The sequence below is a fragment of the Hyperolius riggenbachi genome, chromosome 6 (genome assembly GCF_040937935.1).
Source record: "Hyperolius riggenbachi isolate aHypRig1 chromosome 6, aHypRig1.pri, whole genome shotgun sequence".
Taxonomy (NCBI): domain Eukaryota; kingdom Metazoa; phylum Chordata; class Amphibia; order Anura; family Hyperoliidae; genus Hyperolius; species Hyperolius riggenbachi.
In genome coordinates this window covers 341,320,267-341,339,592 of record NC_090651.1, presented here as the reverse complement: position 1 = coordinate 341,339,592, position 19,326 = coordinate 341,320,267, and positions in this window count along the sequence as shown.

Genomic DNA, 19,326 nt, shown 5'->3' with positions numbered 1-19,326 from the left:
AGTCTTGGGGCAGGCAGCCAGCAGTCACATGGCGTGCAGGAAGAGATGCCGTGTGGGGACTGACTTAGTCTTTGGGCGGGCAGTAGCCCTCCGGGATTCATGCCTCATCATTCATTTTGATAAAGGTGAGGTACTGAACACTTTTGTGACTTAGGCGACTTCTCTTCGCAGTGACAATGCCTCCAGCTGCACTGAAGGTCCTTTCTGACAGGACGCTTGCGGCAGGGCAAGAGAGAAGTTGGATGGCAAACTGGAACAGCTCTGGCCACAGGTCAAGCCTGCACACCCAGTAATCCAAGGGTTCATCATCGCTGCTCACAGTGTCTACATCCACACTTAAGGCCAGGTAGTCAGCTACCTGCCGGTCCAGGCGTTGGTGGAGGCTGGATCCCGAAGGGCTATGGCGAGGCGTTGGACTAAAGAATGTTCGCATGTCCGACATCAACATGAGATCGCTGGAGCGTCCTGTCCTTGCCTGCGTGGACATGGGAGGAGGATTACCTTTATTGTGTTGTGCCATCACCCTTAAATGCACTGTAAAGCATAGTTGCCAGCTTGTTCTGCATGTGCTACATCCTTTCCGCCTTCATGTGAGTTGGTAACATGTCCGCCACTTTGTGCCTGTACCGAGGGTCTAGTAAGTAATTGTCATTCCCCTTGAGTTTTTTTATACGGGGGTTACTCAACAGGCTGGACAGCATGAAAGAGGCCATCTGCACAAAGTCGGATAAAGATGTACAATCCATCTCCTCTTGCTCTTCCTGAGTGACGTCAGTAAGTCCTCTTCCTCCCCCCAGCCACGAACAATACCACGAGAACGTGGAGCAGCACAAGCCCCCTGCGACAGCTGCTGCAGTTTTTCTTCTGCCACCGCCTCTACCTCCTCCACAGAAACACCTTCCTCGTCATCCTCTGAGTCTGACTCCTCTTCTTCCCCACACGACTCTTCTTCCTCCTCCTCCTCCTCCTCCCCCCTCTGTGCTGCCGCAGGTGTTGAGGAAACATCTGGGTCTGATGAAAATAGCTCCCACGAATCTTCCTGCCATGACTGTTCACCTTCACGCACCTGCAAAGCTTGATCCACCACTCTACGTACGGCACACTCCAGGAAGTAAGCGTAGGGGATCAAGTCGCTGATGGTGCCTTCAGTGCGACTCACCAGGTTGGTCACCTCCTCAAACGGCTGCATGAGCCTGCAGGCATTTTGCATCAGTGTCCAGTTGTTGGGCCACAACATCCCCATCTCCCCAGATTGTGTCCTTCTACTGTAATTGTACAGGTAATGGGTGACGGCTTTCTCCTGTTCTAGCAGGTGAGAGAACATGAGCAGGGTTGAATTCCAGCGAGTCGGCTATCGCAAATGAGGCATCTCTCCGTCACCGGCAAGTTGTTTCTCCGCTGAATGTCCGCAAAGCGTGCCATGGCCGTGTAAGACCGCCTGAAATGCCCACACAACTTCCTGGCCTGCTTCAGGCCGTCCTGTAAGCCTGGGTACTTTGACACAAATCTTTTGAATGACCAGATTCAGCACATGTGCCATGCAGGGTACATGTGTCAGCTTTTCCAAACTCAAAGCGGAAAGGAGATTGCAGCCGTTGTCACACACCACGTTGCCGATCTCCAGCTGGTGCGGGGTCAGCCATTTCTCCACCTCTCTGTTAAAGCGGACCCAAACCAAACATTTTTTTAATTAAAAATATTTAGTTGCACCACTCTGACACATACAAAGATAAATAAACACTCATTCAAGCCTATGATCATTTCAGTGCATGCTTTTCACCCTTCTCTTTTAATAGCTAGGGTTATACTGGGGGCAGCCATTAGCAATTCCTCCATTGCCGGACAACATCTACTCCACCAGTTTGCCGGAAAAATCCCGGCAATTTGAAAGGAAGGGAGGGGTTCCTCCAATAAATGTTAAATATTTTATATTTGTCATCATGCAGCTGAAAAAAGGCTGCTATTTATTATTATAATTTAGAAAATAGATTTTATTTCTGAAATCTTGTATTTTTAATTTGGGTCCACTTTAAGAGCATCCAGGAGAGCTGCTCTCGTGTGACTCTGGGCTTTGAGGCAAGACATGTCTAAGATGGCGTGATACCGTTGTACATGGCATGCAGCATAGGCTCTGGGGAGATGGGGCTGTGTAGCTGAAGAGGAGATGACAGCACCACTAGAGTTCAACTGCCACTCAGCCAAGGAGGAGGAGGAGGACGGCAGCGAAGAGGATGTAGCAGAAGGAGAGGAGGTGGCAGGCAGCCTGCCTGCAAGCCGTGGAGGTGTCACAACTAGTTGGTCCGCTGCGCAGCCACATACTCCCTGTTTACCATCGGTCACCAGGTTGACCCAATGGGCCGTGTATGTAATGTAGCAGCCCTGACCGTGCTTGTCAGACCCGCCATCCGTGGTCAGGTGGACCCTTGACCCAACACTGTTCGCCAGAGATGACACCACTTGCCTCTCCACTTCATGGTACAGTTTGGGTATCGCCTTTTTAGAGAAATAATTGCGGCCTGGTATCTTACACTGCGGTGTCCCAATGGCCACAAATTTGTGGAAAGCCTCAGAGTCCACCAACTTGATTGGTAATAGCTGGCGAGCTAATAGTTCCGCCACACCAGCTGTCAGACGCCGGGCAAGGGGGCGACTGGCAGAAATTGGCTTCTTCCACTCAAATATTTCCTTCACGGACACCTGGCTGCTGCTGTGGGCAGAGGAGCAGGAACCGCTCAAGGGCAGAGGCGGAGTGGAGGAGGGTGGCTGTGAAGGTGCAAGGGAGAAAGCGGCTGAAGATGCTGCACCTGAAGGAGGAAGAGGAGAAGGAGGGTGGCTTGTCTTTTGTGTGCTGATTTTGTTCAAGTGTTCTTGCCATTGCTGTTTGTGCCTTTTCTCCAGGTGCCTTCGTAAGGCACTTGTCCCTACATGAGTTTTGGCCTTTCCACGGCTCAATTTTTGGAGGCAGAGACAACAGATGGCATTGCTCCGATCTGAGGAAGACACATTAAACATTTCCAAACCGCTGAGCCCCCCTGGAGTGATGGCACTATGGTGGCATCAGCAGCTGACCTTGAAGGGCATGTTGGCTGGCTGTCCATAGCTGGCGATACATGGCACCGGACACTTCCCCCAGCTGTTTCTGAGGACGAGCTCCCTCTGCTTCTTTCATGGACTCATCCCCTCCTACTCCTCTCTGACTCCCCCTCCGAACTGTCCCCCTGGTCATTTCCTCTATTGGGAACATACGTGGCATCCGTATAATCGTCATCATAATCCTCCTGCCCAGCTTCACTTTCCTCAGACACCTCCAAAACTGCACCAACACCAGGTCATCCCCCTCCTCATACGTTACGTCCATACTATCACCACCTAACTCAGACGTATGAGGTGGTGTAACTTGCTTAGCACCTTCATCTTGTTGTAGCAGTATTGGCTGTGAATCAGTGATTTCCACATCAAATAAGTCCTGCGAAGTGTCAAATGCAGTGGATGTGGTGCTGCAGTGGATGTGGTGCTTGTAGTAGCGCTGGGGCTGCGGGAGATGAGGTGTTCTGTGTTAAATAGTCAAGCACGTCCTGGCAATCTTGGGAAGTGATGGGACGTGCCTTCTTCTGAGCACTGTACTTTGGGCCAGGGCCGCACAAAATCACATCAGCATGACCTCGCACACACCTGCCGGGTGGCCTTCCTCTGGGTCTGCCTCTACCTCTTCCTATACCTGTTTTGTCCATTTTGTCCATATCGGGGGGGGGAAGAAGTAAAAGGTATGCACTGTGCACTGACTTGAATAATACAATGTGCAGTCACACAGGTGCAGCAGTTAACAGGTATGCACAGAGTGGTATATCATACTGCGTGCACTTACGTAGGTAGTTTCACTGAACACAACAGTCAGGTATATATTGTGATGATGAGGTGGTTTCACTGAACACAACAGTTTGGTATATGCTGTGATGATGAGGTGGTTTCACTGAACACAACATTTAGGTATATGCTGTGATGAGGTGGTTTCACTGAACACAACAGTTAGGTATATGCTGTGATGATGAGGTGGTTTCACTGAACACAACAGTTAGGTATATGCTGTGATGATGAGGTGGTTTCACTGAACACAACAGTTAGGTATATGCTGTGATGAGGTGGTTTCACTGAATACAACACTTAGGTGTATGCTGTGATGAGGTGGTTTCACTGAACACAACAGTTAGGTATATGCTGTGATGAGGTGGTTTCACTGAACACAACAGCTAGGTAGGTATATGTATATATATACATACATTGCCTGGGCTGGCACTGGCACAGTGGCACACACTATGAATTACAAAAGCTGTCTATGCAACACAAGTGCAATAATGGGTATTACACAATGTACAGCTGACACAGGTGTCTGATTGTGATTGGCCTGGGCTGGCACTGGCACAGTGGCACACAGTATGAATTACAAAAGCTGTCTATGCAACACAAGTGCAGTAACGGGTATTACACAATGCACATCTCACACAGATGTCTGGTTGTGATTGGCCTGGGCTGGCACTGGCACAATGGCACACAGTATGAATTACAAAAGCTGTCTATGCAACACAAGTGCAGTAATGGGTATTACACAATGTACAGCTGACACAGGTGTCTGGTTGTGATTGGCCTGGGCTGCCACTGGCACACAGTATGAATTACAAAAGCTGTCTATGCAACACAAGTGCAGTAATGGGTATTACACAATGTACAGCTGACACAGGTGTCTGGTTGTGATTGGCCTGGGCTGCCACTGGCACAGTGGCACACAGTATGAATTACAAAAGCTGTCTATGTAACACAAGTGTCAGTGGGACACACGCAGAAAAAAAAAATAATAGCAAGTTTAGCTCTGAAAAGAACTGTTGTGGGATGCTATTGTAGCAATACAAATCAGCCAGGAGCAAGCTAACAAGCCAAGAGCCTAACTAATCTTTCCCTAAGAGAGACAGTCTGCAGCAGCTTGCCCTACTCTCACTATTGCAGGCACACAAGTGAGCATAATGGCCGGCGCTCTGTGCCTTATATACGGGGGGTGGGGGGGCTCCAGGGGTGAGTGTAGCCTGATTGGCTCTCCTGTGCCTGCTGACTGTGATGTAGAGGGTCAAAGTTGACCCTAATAGAGCATTATGGGGCGAATCGAACTTCCGGAAAAGTTTGCGTTCGCTGGCCACCGAAGTTCGCCTGGAACCGTTCGCCGGCGAACCGTTCGGGCCATCTCTAGACACAATGCTCTCATCCAGGAAGGGCTGCTGACCACTGACTGCTGGGGTGTTGGCTGCTGCTGCTGGGAGTGCTGCTCACAGTGGAGGTCTGTGAAAAAACTCATGATAGGCTACTCCTCCATCATCATGTCCATCAATGCCCGTGAGTCAAGCTCCTGAATGAAAATGGGTGACACCGGTATCGGCCGACTCGGTCCAGGCTGTGGACTTGGCTTACTTGCACTTTAGTGATCCCTATTGGTCACCTGTGTATTTGCACACTTTATATATATGCACTATTGGGTTATTTATATATGCATAACTATTTTTTATTGGACTTGGCTTTGTACAAATTGTCTTTGCAGTAATTGTTATTGTGTTTGACTGATTCATTGTGGTTTTATTGTACATATACAGGCACCGCCCCTTTACCTCATATATTTATATATTATAGACATCCCCATTTTTTGCCAGCCTTTGATGATTTTTTCTGCAGCCATCCTACCCTAATTATAGTGTGTTTTTACTTATATATTGTACGTCTCCCATTACCTTACGTTGTGATAGTGTTATTTGTGATTTTATCTTGTCTATCAGGACTAATTTTTTTGATCATAATAAAATTGATTATTGGCATTCTGGTGCGTTGTGAGATCTTTTTCTCCTTTTTGCGTCCCCAGGTGGGGTGGCAGCGGAGAGAAGAGGGAGCGATCGGCACATCGGTGGGAGCCCCTTCCTCACCTTGGCGCTCCCCCTCTCCCGCTCCCCCCTCCAGATATGAGTGGCTGGCAGTGGCAGTAGAACACTTCCTCTCTTCTCAGCGCGGGACAGAGATCTGTACGCCACTACTAGCCGAGCACAGATAGCAGCATACTAGTAGTGACACACAGATAGCGGCACACAGATCTCTCTCTCTCCCACGCTGGGAAGAGAGGAAGTTTTCTGCCGCAGCTGCCAGCTGCTCATATCTGGAGGGGGAGCGAGGGAGGGGGAACCCCAGGTGAGGGAAGGGGGGGAGACGTCCCCCCTTCCCCACCACTATGCCCATCACTCCCTCGGTATGGTATGTGGGATGCGGGGCAGGCATTACATTCCTCCTCTCCCCCCTCCTAATGTGCCCCCATTGCCCCCTTGCTTGCAGAGTAAAGTGCACAGCGGAGCGGGCTGTCATTTAATCTTACCATTGATCCTTGTGTACCGGCATCTGGCTCTTCTCTGCTTTCTGCTTCCTGTGATGTCACAGGAAGTAGAGTGAAGTCAGATGCCGGTACGCGAGGATCAATGGTAAGATTAGATGACAGCCTGCTCCACTGCACACTTTACTCTGCAAGCAGGGGGGACACTGGGGGCCACATACCGCATCTGTGTGGCTGGCGCCTCGATCATTTTTTCCCACCTCTCTGCCTAGCCTGCCGGGACACAGTGGTGCGGGATAGCAAGAGCTAGTGACAAAAATGTGCGTGACACTGTAATTTTTTTTTCTATGCAGGAAACCGCACACATTTTTTTTCACATTAGCTAATGTAATTGATATAGAAAATGAATACAATGTGCAGAATCATGATGCAGAATGTCACTTTTTTTTTCCTGCGCACAGGGTCACCCAAGGCTAAAAAAATAAAAAAATAAATTAGCTTTACTCACCTGGGGCTTCTACCAGCCCCCTGCAGCTGTCCGGTGCCCATGCAGTCTCACTTGGATCCTCCTGTCCCTGCCGGCAGCTACTTCTGTTTTCGGCGACAGGCCTGGGAACGCAAGTAATTCTTCGCATTCCTGACCACAATAGCACCCTTGATATTGCTATTGCGGCCAGGAACACGAAGAATCATGTACGTTCCCAGGCCTGTCGGGCCTGTCACCAAAAACGGAAGTAGCTGCCGGCGGGGGCAGAAGGATCCAAGTGAGACTGCAAGGGCACAGGATGGCTGCAGGGGGCTGGTTGAAGCCACAGGTGAGTAAAAAAATTTTTTAGTCTTAAGTGTCCTTTTAAGTGATTAACATGAGTTCTCAGTTTTTCTCTGCAGAAAACATGTACGAAAACAGTCAAGTGTGTCCCCTGTCTGAAATTAAGGCACCGTGAATGGGCTAGAACGGTGACACAGCCAGCCACACATTACACTGTGTACGGTTGTTGTGTTGAAATAACACACACTACACCGCAATGCAACAACAAAATAACAGTACAGAGCAAGACAGAGTCAATGTCAGTACACAAGATGACTTTTGTGGTCAGTATGAGTCCTTAACCTCCTTGGCGGTAATCCCGAGCTAGGGTCGGGTGGAAAACCGCAGCTCAGAGCAGTAATCCCGACCTCTGCTTGGGATAGTGGCCGGAGGCTGTGTGCAGAGTATAGCGTGCAGCGGGTGTTTCTACATACTTCCCGGGGGATCCCGACGTCGGCCGCCATTCTTCTTCCTCTCCATCCGAGGCTCTGCTTCCTCCTGGTGAGATCGCCGGCTGTCATCATGATCTCACTTTAGAGTTCCAGTGCCACCCAGAGGATGGAGGGAAAACTGCAGCACTGGAGCCAGGGAGGTGAGTGATTGTGGAACTGCTGCAGATCTCCCTGGCAGCATCATTTTTCCAGGTTTTAGGGTATGAAAGGGTGCAAAAAAATTGCACCGCTTTTAGACCCTAAAATCCAGAATGAATCATAACGCCAAGGGGGTTAAAGGACTACTGGGGGGTCCTTAGCTGGTGCATGAAAGTAGCAGTGCATCCAGGAAGCAGCTACACAGCACATATATATACAGCCTATCTAGTCAGTAGAGATGGCCCGAAAGGTTCACCGATGAACCAATGTGTGCGAACTTTAGTGGTTGAACCGCAAACTGTATGCGAGTTCGACCCGTCCCCTATACTACATCATTAGGTTCAACTTTTGACCCTCTACATCACAGTCAGCAGACACATGGTAGCCAATCAGGCTAGTCTCCCTCCTGCCCCCCCCCCCTATAAAGGCAGGCAGAGTCAGCCATTTCCCTCACTCGTGGGGCTGCAGTAATTAGAGAAGGGAGAGTTGCTGCAGAGACATAGGGAAAGCTTAGTTAGGCTCTTGTTAGGCTTGTTAGCTTGCTCCTGCTGATACTTATTGCTAAAAAGCACCCCTCAACAGCTCTTTTGAGAGCTAATGTTGTTCTTGTGATCTTTTTTTTTTGTGTGTGTGTGTTTGTGTGTGTGTGTGTGTGTCCCACTGACACTTACATATACAGCCCTGTAAGTCAGTCGCAGCTGGCCCTTGGCCCCTTGCTAATTCCTACTGTGTCACTGCCAGGCCCAGCACATTCAGTGCCTACCTTTTCACTGCACGTGTATGACAGACAGCTGCACATTTGTAATACTAATCACTGCATACATGTTCATGTTTACTGCAGCTGCGTGACAGAAGCATGCAATGTTATATACCAGTCACTGCACCTGTTCACGGTACCTGTGTGTGTGACAGCTGCGCATTTGTAATACCAATCACTGCATACCTGTTCATGTTTACTGCACCTGCGTGACAGAAACACGCAGTGTTATATACCAGTCACTGCACCTGTTCATGGTACCTGTGTGTGTGACAGCTGCACATTGATACCAGTCTCTGCATACCTGTTCAGTGCACCTACGCGACCACATGCAGTGTTATATTATATACCAGTCACTGCACCTGTTCACGGTACCTGTGTGTGTGACAGTTGCACATTTTTAATACTAGTTAATGCATACCTGTTCAGGGTACCTGTGTGTGTGAGACAGCTGCACATTTGTAATACCAGTCTGTGCATACCTGTTCACTGCACCTGTGTGTCCGCACACCTTTTTTTATACCAGTCCGTGCATGCCTGTTAACTGCCCCTGTGTGACTGCTGCACATTGTATTATAATACCAGTCACTGCATACCTTTCACTGCACCTGTGTGACTGCACATTGTATTAGTCAAGTCCGTGCATACCTTTCACTTCATCCCTCCCCCCCTTCCTGATATGGACAAAACAACAGGCAGAGACAGAGTCAGAGGCAGACCCAGAGGCAGGCCACCCAGCAGGTCTGTTCGAGGTCGTGTTTACGTGATTTTGTGCGGCCCTGGACCAAAGTACAGATGGTCAGGACGTGGTTGACTATTTAACACAGAACACCTCATCTTCCGCAGCCACCAGCGCTACTCCAAGCACCACATCCACTGCATTTGACACTGTGCAGGAGTTATTTGGTGTGGAATTCCCTGATTCACAGCCATTATTGTTACAACAAGATGAAGGTGCTAAGCAAGTTACACCACCTCATATGTCTGAGTTAGGTGACACTATGGACGTAAGGTGTGAGGAGGAAGATGATGAAGTACCTGCTGTTGGTGCAGTTTTGGAGGTGTCTGATACAAGCAAAGCTGGGAAGGATGATTATGATGATGATGATTATGATGATATGGATGTCACGTGGGTTCCCAATAGAGGAGATGAACAGGGGGACAGTTCAGAGGGGGAGTCAGAGAGGAGTAGGAGGCGATGAGTTCCTGAAAGAAGCAGGGGGAGCTTGTTGTAAGAAAAAGCTGGTGGCAGTGTTCGGCGCCATGTATCGCTACCTATGGACAGCCTGCCAACATGCCTTTCAACAGCAGCTGCTGACACCACCCTAGTGCCATCACCCCAGGGCTCAGCGGTGTGAAGAGTTGTGTGGGGAAGAGGAGTCAGATGATGAGGAAGGTGTTTTTTTTTTAGGAGGAGGCGGCGGAAGAAAAAACACAGCAGGTGTCACAGGGGGCTTGTGCTGCTCAACATTCCCGTGGTATTCTTCGTGGCTGGGGGGAGGAGGAGAACTTACCATGGTGCGCACCAGTCCAGCATGGCCGTCACTACACAAACAGCTGTTTGCGGTGCGTTACACAGTGAGATTGGTGTGTCAGTGTGAAGCAGTACACTAATTACGCTACCTGATTGATGTATACACATGCAAGATGTTTTAAAGAGAGTCTGAAGCGAGAATAGATCTCGCTTCAGACCTCATAGATAGCAGGGGCATGTGTGCCCCTGCTAAAACGCCGCTATCCCGCGGCTTAACGGGGGTCCCTGTCCCCCCAAATCCCCTCCGTAATGCGGGGGAGCGCTTCCGCATTGGGGCAGGGCTAACCGCCGCAGCCCTGCCCCACGCGCGTCTGTCAGCGCGTATCTCCGCCTCTCCCCCGCCCCTCTCAGTCTTCCTTCACTGAGAGGGGCGGGGGAGAGGCGGCGATGCGCGTCTGATAGACGCGACTGGAGGCAGGGCTGCAGCCGTTAGCCCTGCCTCCAGGAAGCCATAAATCTACGACCAACTTGCGACCAAGGTTTGGGTGGGTGGGTTGGGGGTTCAGGAGCCCTCGTTTAGCCGCGGGATAGCGGCGTTTTAGCAGGGGCACACGTGCCCCTGCTATATATATATATATATGAGAGCTGAAGCAAGATTTAGTCTCGCTTCAGTGTCTCTTTAAAGCACTTTAGGCCTCCAATTTAGCATGCAATGTGATTTCTGCCCATAAAACACTTCTGTGTGTCAAATCCTGATTTTTCCCCAGGACTATTTGTGTGTATCCCACTCCGCCATGCCCCCTCCAGGTGTTAGACCCCTTGAAACATCTTTTCCATCACTTTTGTGGCCAGCATAAATGTTTGTAATTTTCAACGTTCGCCTCCCTATTGAAGTCTATTGCAGTTCGCGAAAGATCGTGTGAACCGAACTTTTGCGGAAGTTCACGTTCGTGGTTTGCGAACCTAAAATCGGAGGCTCAAGCCATCTCTAGTGTAAATAGCCATACAAAACAAAATTGATTACGATTTTATTTGAAATTTTGCTTTAAGATTTTGCATCGTAATTGTGAATTACGATGCAAAATTATGATTATGCAGCACGGTGGCGTAGTAGTTAGCGCTCTCGTCTTGCAGAGCTGGGTCCCCGGTTTGAATCCCAGCCAGGTCAACATCTGCAAGCAGTTTGTATGTTCTCCCCGTGTCTGCGTGGGTTTCCTCCGGGTACTCCGGTGTCCTCCCACATCCCAAAAAACATACAGATAAGTTAATTGGCTTCGCCCTAAAAATTGGCCCTAGACTATGATACATACACTACATGACACATATAGACATAGGACTATGGTAGGGATTGTGAGCCCCTCAGAGGGACAGTTAAGTGACAAGACAATATACTCTGTACAGCGCTGCGGATGATGTTGGCGCTATATAAATACTAAAATAATAATAATAATTAATTATGCAGAATATGTGCTCATGATTAGTGTTTAATGAATAATTAAAGGGGTTCTGTGGCTTGTAAAAACAAACAAAAAACATGACACTTACCTGGGGCTCCCTGTAGCTGTCCTCCTACGATCCTCTGTTCCCCGCCGCCGGCACTGGTCAATTATTCGTCTAACAAGACGATTAGTGCGTGCTCCCGCTCACATCTCCGGGAACTTTCTGTGCAGGCGCAGTATGAGGTTTTCTCGTACTGCGCCTGCACAGTAAGCTCCCTGAGAAGTGAGCGGAAAACAAGCACGCGCACGGCCACGGGTGTGCAGCCACAGTTGCGTTAGATGAGTAATCAGACCGAGTCAGGTGGCAAGGAACAGATGTTCATATTAAGACGGCGCGGGACATGACAGCTACAGGGGGCCGATAGAAGCCCCAGGCGAGTGTCAGTTTGTTTTTGTTTTTTTGTTTTTTTTACATGCTACAGAACCCCTTTAATACTTGCCTATAATAAATACAAGGATGTAAAGAAGCAGAAGAGCAAGAAAGAGATGGAAGAAAAGGAGAAAGAGATGGATGGTGGGTAAATGATGGAATAAAATAATGTACTTACCTGTCCCTGTCACAGATGAGAGCAGGAAGACGAGACACAAAAGATCCATCACTGCTAAGGATGCTTCTCTGGGTAGTCTCACTTCTAGCTGTTGAGATATCTCTACTGCAGTGTAGAGATGTGACAGCATCAGATACAATAGCCTCAGTGTCCACACTATGTGGATAAGAGTACTAAAATATTGAAATGCTTATTGATATTTATAATTAGAGGTATAGCACAGTATCTCTTTTTAAAGTAAACATAATGACAAGCACTAGTTTAGCGTGCATAGCCTATAATACGGAAACTAACCTATTTGCATATGTGTAAAATGTATTGTGTATGTTAGAGAACTGGCCGCACTGGGGGTAGGGAGGTCTGATGTCAAACACACACAATACATTTTACACATACACAAATAGGTTAGTTTCCATGTTATAGGCTATATGCATTTGACAATGGAAATCAGATTTCTGCAGAAATATTTAGCTCATTCACAGAACTTGGAGGCATTGGACCAACCAGAAAATGCAAAAAAAAAAAAAAAAAAAAAAAAGGCTTATTGGAAACCAAAATTTCAGCGGAATCGGAATTTCTGACCATCCATAGAAGGATACATTTACATACCACAAGGGGCTCCCTAGCCTCCTACCCCATCTATTTGGGCGTTACCATTTTCTCTGCTTTCCTAGCCACTGATGAAGCAGTTTAAAGTAGCTGCTGGGATATTGCGTGTCCCCGACCAGCACAATGCATGCCTGGAGATGTAATCCATTAAATCGGCAATCTCCACTCGGAGACTGTTAGACAGCGAAACCACAGTCTAATTAACCTGTCCATGCTGCAATCTAAAGCAGTGCTGTACTGGGGATAGCCGTGTGACACAAGCACATAAATATTTATTACAAAGTAAACAAAACATGGCCTGGTCTTTGGGGGGGGGGGGGGTAAAGCCTGTATATGGAGGATGCCATATTTATTTCCTTTCAAACAATATCAGTTGCCTGGCTGTCCTGCTGATCCGCTGCCTCTAAAGGCCTGTATCCACTATGCATTTTTTCTGATGACCAGCAATTTTTGTTGAGCGACAAGTGATTGTTTCCGTGTTCTCATGACGTGGGTATAGGCCCGCAATTGTGCAAATGATATTTGCGATGCACAGCAAAAAACCTCATGGCAGATCAGATCTTTAAAGGACTGACGAGGACAAATGGTAAAAAAAAGTGAAATACCTGCATCCTATTTTAAGGCATGGAGGATGCCGTCCGCGCCCTCCGTGCCGTTCCGCTAAGTCCCCGCCGCTCAATGGCCCCCCGGGCCGGCTCCCGACCTCACGGCCCGGGTCAGGCTCTCCTGCCTCTACAAACATGGCCGCATGAGCTGGCCGCGGCTGCGCAGTCCACATAGCCACGAGTGCGGCTGCGCAGCTCAAGGGCCAACCCCTCGTTCCACGCTACAGGCTGTTTCCTGTAGTGTGGATCGGGGGGGGTTGGCCCTAGAGCTGTGCAGTCGCACTCGTGGCTATGCGGACTGCGCAGATGCGGCCAGCTCATGCGGCCATGTTTGTAGAGGCAGGAGAGCCTGACCCGGGCCATGAGGTCGGGAGCAGGCCCAGGGGGCTATTGAGCGGTGGGGACCTGGCGGAACGGCACGGAGGGCGTGGATGGCGTCCTCCATGCCTTAAAATAGGATGCAGGTATTTAACTTTTTTTTTTACCATTTGACCTCGTAAGACCTTTAAGATCCCCTAGACTCCCTTGCAAAGTATCATGATCGCTTGAACTCTTGTTCTCACCCATCAAGTGACGTTGCATATACCCACCGGCAGGGAAATGGATCAGGGAGTGTTTGTCATTGTTGGACGTCACTGGGAGCAATCTTCCTGTCTCATGTGGTGAGTAGTGATGGCCCAAACGGTTCGCCGGCGAACAGTTCCAGGCGAACTTTGGTGGTTCGCGTCCGCCAGCAAACGCAAACTTTTCCGGAAGTTCTATTCGCCCCATAATGCTCTATTAGGGTGAACTTTGACCCTCTACATCACAGTCAGCAGGCACAGGAGAGCCAATCAGGATACACTCACCCCTGGAGCCCCCCCCCCCTGTATATAAGGCACAGAGCGCCGGCCATTACGCTCACTCGTGTGCCTGCAATAGTGAGAGTAGGGCAAGCTGCTGCAGACTGTCTCTCTTAGGGAAAGATTAGTTAGGCTCTTGGCTTGTTAGCTAGCTCCTGGCTGATTTTTATTGCTACAATAGCATCCCACAACAGTTCTTTTCAGAGCTAAACTTGCTATTATTATTTTTTTTCTGCGTGTGTCCCACTGACACTTGTGTTACATAGACAGCTTTTGTAATTCATACTGTGTGCCACTGTGCCAGTGGCAGCCCAGGCCAATCACAATCAGACACCTGTGTCAGCTGTACATTGTGTAATACCCATTACTGCACTTGTGTTGCATAGACAGCTTTTGTAATTCATACTGTGTGCCACTGTGCCAGTGCCAGCCCAGGCCAATCACAATCAGACACCTGTGTGTAACGATCGGTGTAACACAGAGAGGGTCTGATTACCGGTGATCTGCAGTATCACCGAGAATGCAGATATATACCGATTATTGATGATCTGCAGTATCACCGATAATCAGATATATCTCTAACCTCTGGACACCTGAGTGAGAAGTGAGTGTTTGATGTAACAGTAACACTTTGAGGACTGTACCTCAGGAATAGGTACAGCAGCAGTAAGGAATACTGCACAGGAGGATCTCCTTCCACTAGCCTAGATTCTCCCGGGGGAGGAGCTAGGCAGGATGTGGGAAGGACAGAGTGTGAGTGACACCAGTGAGGAGGTGTCACTAACAGGTCTGGGAACTGCCTCTAACAGTAAGGCCAGTTCTCGAGGTCGGGCAAGCCAGGTCGTTAACACACAGACAGATAAGGTACAGATTCAGGAGACAGATACAGAATCCAATGAACAGGCAGGGTTTGGCAACGGAGTATCAGAATAGCAAGGTACAGAATCAGGAGGCAGATGCAGAGTCCAGGAACGAGCAGAGTTTGGCAACAGGATATCAGAAATAGCAGGGTACAGGATCAGAGTTCAGAGGAATAGTCAGGCAGGCAGAAGGTCATAACAAATAATACAGTTCAATATTCCTAATGCTAAGGTGTGAGCTCCTTGATCATCAACACCTTTGGAAACTATGCTAGAACACAGATACTGACAAGGTCTGAGTGCTACCACGTAGTGATCGCAACGCCAGACACCAGAGGAATGACCAGCACCCAGTATTTATACTATAGCGCTCTCCAGCGCCACCCCTAAGTGCTGGACCAATGAAAAGTGGTGAAAATGTCAGCTGACCAGCTTGGTCAGCTGACTCTTCTCTGGCTGTCATATAAGCTCTGCCTCTCAGCGCGCGCGCGCGTCCTTCTGAACCTGTGTGGACTATCAGTCCCAGCCACACCAGACATGTTTTGCAATGTATCTGCTGATTCGGGTGCGGGAGCCGCCGCACTGCTCTCCCAGCAAGCGGCGGCTTCCCCGCGTCCAACCACACTGTCAGTAGCATTGTTATGCGCGCAATCTGCCGCATCCAACACGGACTCCACCGCTCTGCCCATGCGGCATGCGGCGGTTTCTTCGCGTTGTGCCGCCATGTTGGACGCGGAAACAGCCGCCTCACTCTGAGCACTTGCGGCGGCTTTTCTGCGTTTCCTCACAGTACCCCCCCCCCCCCTGAGGAGTGGACTCCGGACAGCTCCTACCAGGCTTCTCAGGATGCAACGCGTGGAACTTCCTTCTTAATTTGTCAGCATGCATGCGACACTCAGGTACCCATGTTCTCTCCTCAATACCATACCCTTTCCAATGAACCAGATATTGTACTGAGTTCTGAACTATGCGTGAGTCTAAAATCTTCTCTACTTCGTACTCAGGTTGGTCATCTACCATCACAGGAGGAGGAGGAGCAGTGGGACCCACATGGACTGCTGGCTTAAGCAGGGACACATGAAAGGATCTTACGCCACGCATGCTGGCAGGAAGATCAATGGCATAAGTAACATTGTTGATCTTTCTAGTTACTGGAAACGGACCCACAAACCTGGGCCCCAACTTGGCTGAGGGCTGTTTCAGGGTCAAGTGACGTGTGGACACCCAGACTAATGGTGGCCATACATGGTACAATTTTTTCATACAATCTTACCATTTCTATGTAGTGTAAGGGTAAATTAAGTGAATATACTGAAATGATAATTTAGGCAGTTACCTTATATTACATAGAAATGGTAAGATTGTATGAAAAAATTGTACCATGTATGGCCACCATAAGTCTCCTGGTTGAAACTTCCACTCTAAAGGTGGCCATACATGGTACAATTTTTTCATACAATCTTACCATTTCTATGTAATATAAGGGAAATGACTAAATTTTCCTTTCAGTATATTCACTTAATTTACCCTTATACTACATAGAAATGGTAAGATTGTATGAAAAAATTGTACCATGTATGGCCACCATAAGGAACGTTTTTTGTCAGCTTGACCTTTTTGACTTTGAAACGCCTTCTCCAAATTATTTTTCACGATCCACCACATGTCTTTAACCACTTCGCATCCAGACCTTGTTTTCCCCTTATTGACCAGAGCAGTTTTGACGCTTTAGCGGTGTCCCTTTTTAATCAGCCATAACTTTATCCCTACTCACGACACCTAAATGATCTAGGTATCGTTTTTTTCAGGACAAACTAGACTTTCATTGGCGGGTATTTTGTCCCGAGAATTTTTTTTTTCTGCGCATTTTAGCGGGAAAAAAGAGGGGAAAACATTAAAATTGCATTATTTCTCAGGTTTTCTTCAATTCTAGTAAAAAATACAAAGTGCTACAGTAGGTAAAAGACATGCCATCAGTATTAAGTCCCCCAAGGATAGATAGCCAGATGTGTGCCCAGTATCAGACCCCCCCAGTATAGCCAGATGTGCCCCCAATATCAGCCCCCCAGTATAGCCAGATATGCCCCTGCATTTGCGACCCCCCCACATATATTTATACAGCTGCGTATCACAAATAAGCACCCCTCATTATAGCCAGATGTGTCCCCAGGATCAGTGTTCCCCATTATAGCCAGATGTGTCCCCAGGATTAGCGCCCCCACCCCATTATTGCATATGTGCCCCCCAGCATTAAGTTATGTCCCTCAGGACCATCAGATGTGCCCCCCATTATAAAATCCCCCACCCCATTACCCTGATGGGCCCCAATAATAATTTCAAACCCCCCCCCCTTCAGATTTTAAACCCCCACCCTCTGTTATGGGCAGCCTGATGTGCCCCCCCCCTTATCACGATGCCCCCCCCCCCCCCCAGATCGTAAAAAAAACGCCCCTGCAAGATGAATATCTCACCTTACCTGGTTCCTGCGATCATCCTGCAGCTCCAGCCTCCATTCTCCGCTCTTCACTCAGCCCTGTGACGCTGAATATCCGGGTCCCGGCTTGATGACGTCATCAAGCCGGGACCCGGATATTCAGCGTCACAGGGCTGAGTGCACCGCGGAGAATGGAGGCTGGAGCTGCAGGATGATCGCAGGAACCAGTTCAGGTAAGATATTCATCTTGCAGGGGTGTTTTTTTTACGATCTGGCCACGGAGGGGGAAAGATGAATGATCACGCTGTTTGCTACAGCGGTGATCATTCATCCGCGGGGGGTCACTAATTGGCTACAAGGGAACATGTTCCCTTTTGCCAATTAGTAAGGCAGCTGACAGTGCCGGGGGGTGCGCTCTGAAGCGCACCTGTCTCTGCACAACAGCGCTGCAAGCAGGTCAGTATATCTACGTCGCTGTGGCTTGGAGGGTGCCACAGCTGACGTAGATATACTGTAGTGGAGGGAAAGTGGTTAAATGACCTTTGCCAGGCCTCCAGAGCTGGAAACGGAGTGGAGGCGACTGGCAATGGGGAGAATTTAGGCAACTTCCCAGTCACTACCTGAAATGGACAAAATCCCAAGGAAGAACTTTTCAAATTGTTGTGCGCAAATTCTGCGAAGGGCAAAAACTTGACCCAATCATTTTGCGCTTCTGCAACGTAACACCTCAAAAACTGTTCCAATGATTGATTGACTCTCTCAGTCTGACCATTGGTCTGTGGGTGGTAGCCCGACGAAAATGACAGTTCCATGCCCATTTGGTGACAAAATGCCCTCCAAAATCTCGAAACAAATTGGACTCCCCGATCTGACACTATGTTTTCCGGAATGCCATGCAATCGGAAAACGTGGATGAGGAACAAATCGGCCAACTCCTGGGCCGAGGGGAGTCCTTTCAAGGGCATAAAATGGGCCATTTTACTAAAGCGGTCGACTACCACCCAAATGACCGACATGCCCTCAGACCGGGGAAGCTCACCCACAAAATCCATGGACAAGTGGGTCCACGGTTCACTCGGGGTGGGCAAGGGCTGCAATGTTCCCACAGGTGCCAGCCGGGAGGGCTTACTTTTCGCACACACCGCACACTCTCTAACATACTCCTTGCAATCTGTTGCCAGAGAAGGCCACCAAGCGCACCTGGCAACAAGATCCTGTGTTCTGGAGGCCCCAGGGTGTCCCGCATTTTTGTGTGAGTGGAACATCTGCAAAATCTGAAGACGGAATGGCAGTGGTATAAACATAACCCCTTCGGGCTTTCCCTCCGGGACGTCCTGCTGAAAGGGACTTAAAGTCTCTGTCCAGTCTTTCCAAGTCTCTGTTGTTGCTAGCACCAATTTCTGTGGGACAATGGTCTCTGGGGCAGAGGGCTGTGCTGTCTCCGGCTCAAAGCATCTGGACAGGGCATCTGCCTTGATGTTTTTGCTACCCGGAGTGTACGTAATTATAAATCTGAACCTCAAGAAGAACAATGACCATCGAGCCTGACGGGGGCTTAATCTCTTAGCTCCCTCTATGTATTCCAAATTTTTGTGATCAGTGTAAACTGTAATCATATGTTCTGCTCCTTCCAACCAATGACGCCATTCTTCAAAGGCCAATTTAATGGCCAGGAGCTCCCTGTTGCCTATATCATAGTTTCTCTCTGCCGGAGAGAACCTACGAGAAAAATAGGCTCATGGGTGCAATCTACCCTGCAACCCTGACCGCTGAGACAGCACAGCCCCGACCTCCGAGGCGTCCACCTCAACAATAAAGGGATAGGAAGTGTTAACGTGTCTTAGGATGGGTGCAGAGCAAAACAAAATCTTTCAAAGTGGAGAATGCATGCAGAGCTTCTGGAGACCAGTGGGTAGTATCTGACCCTTTCTTAGTGAGACTGGTGAGG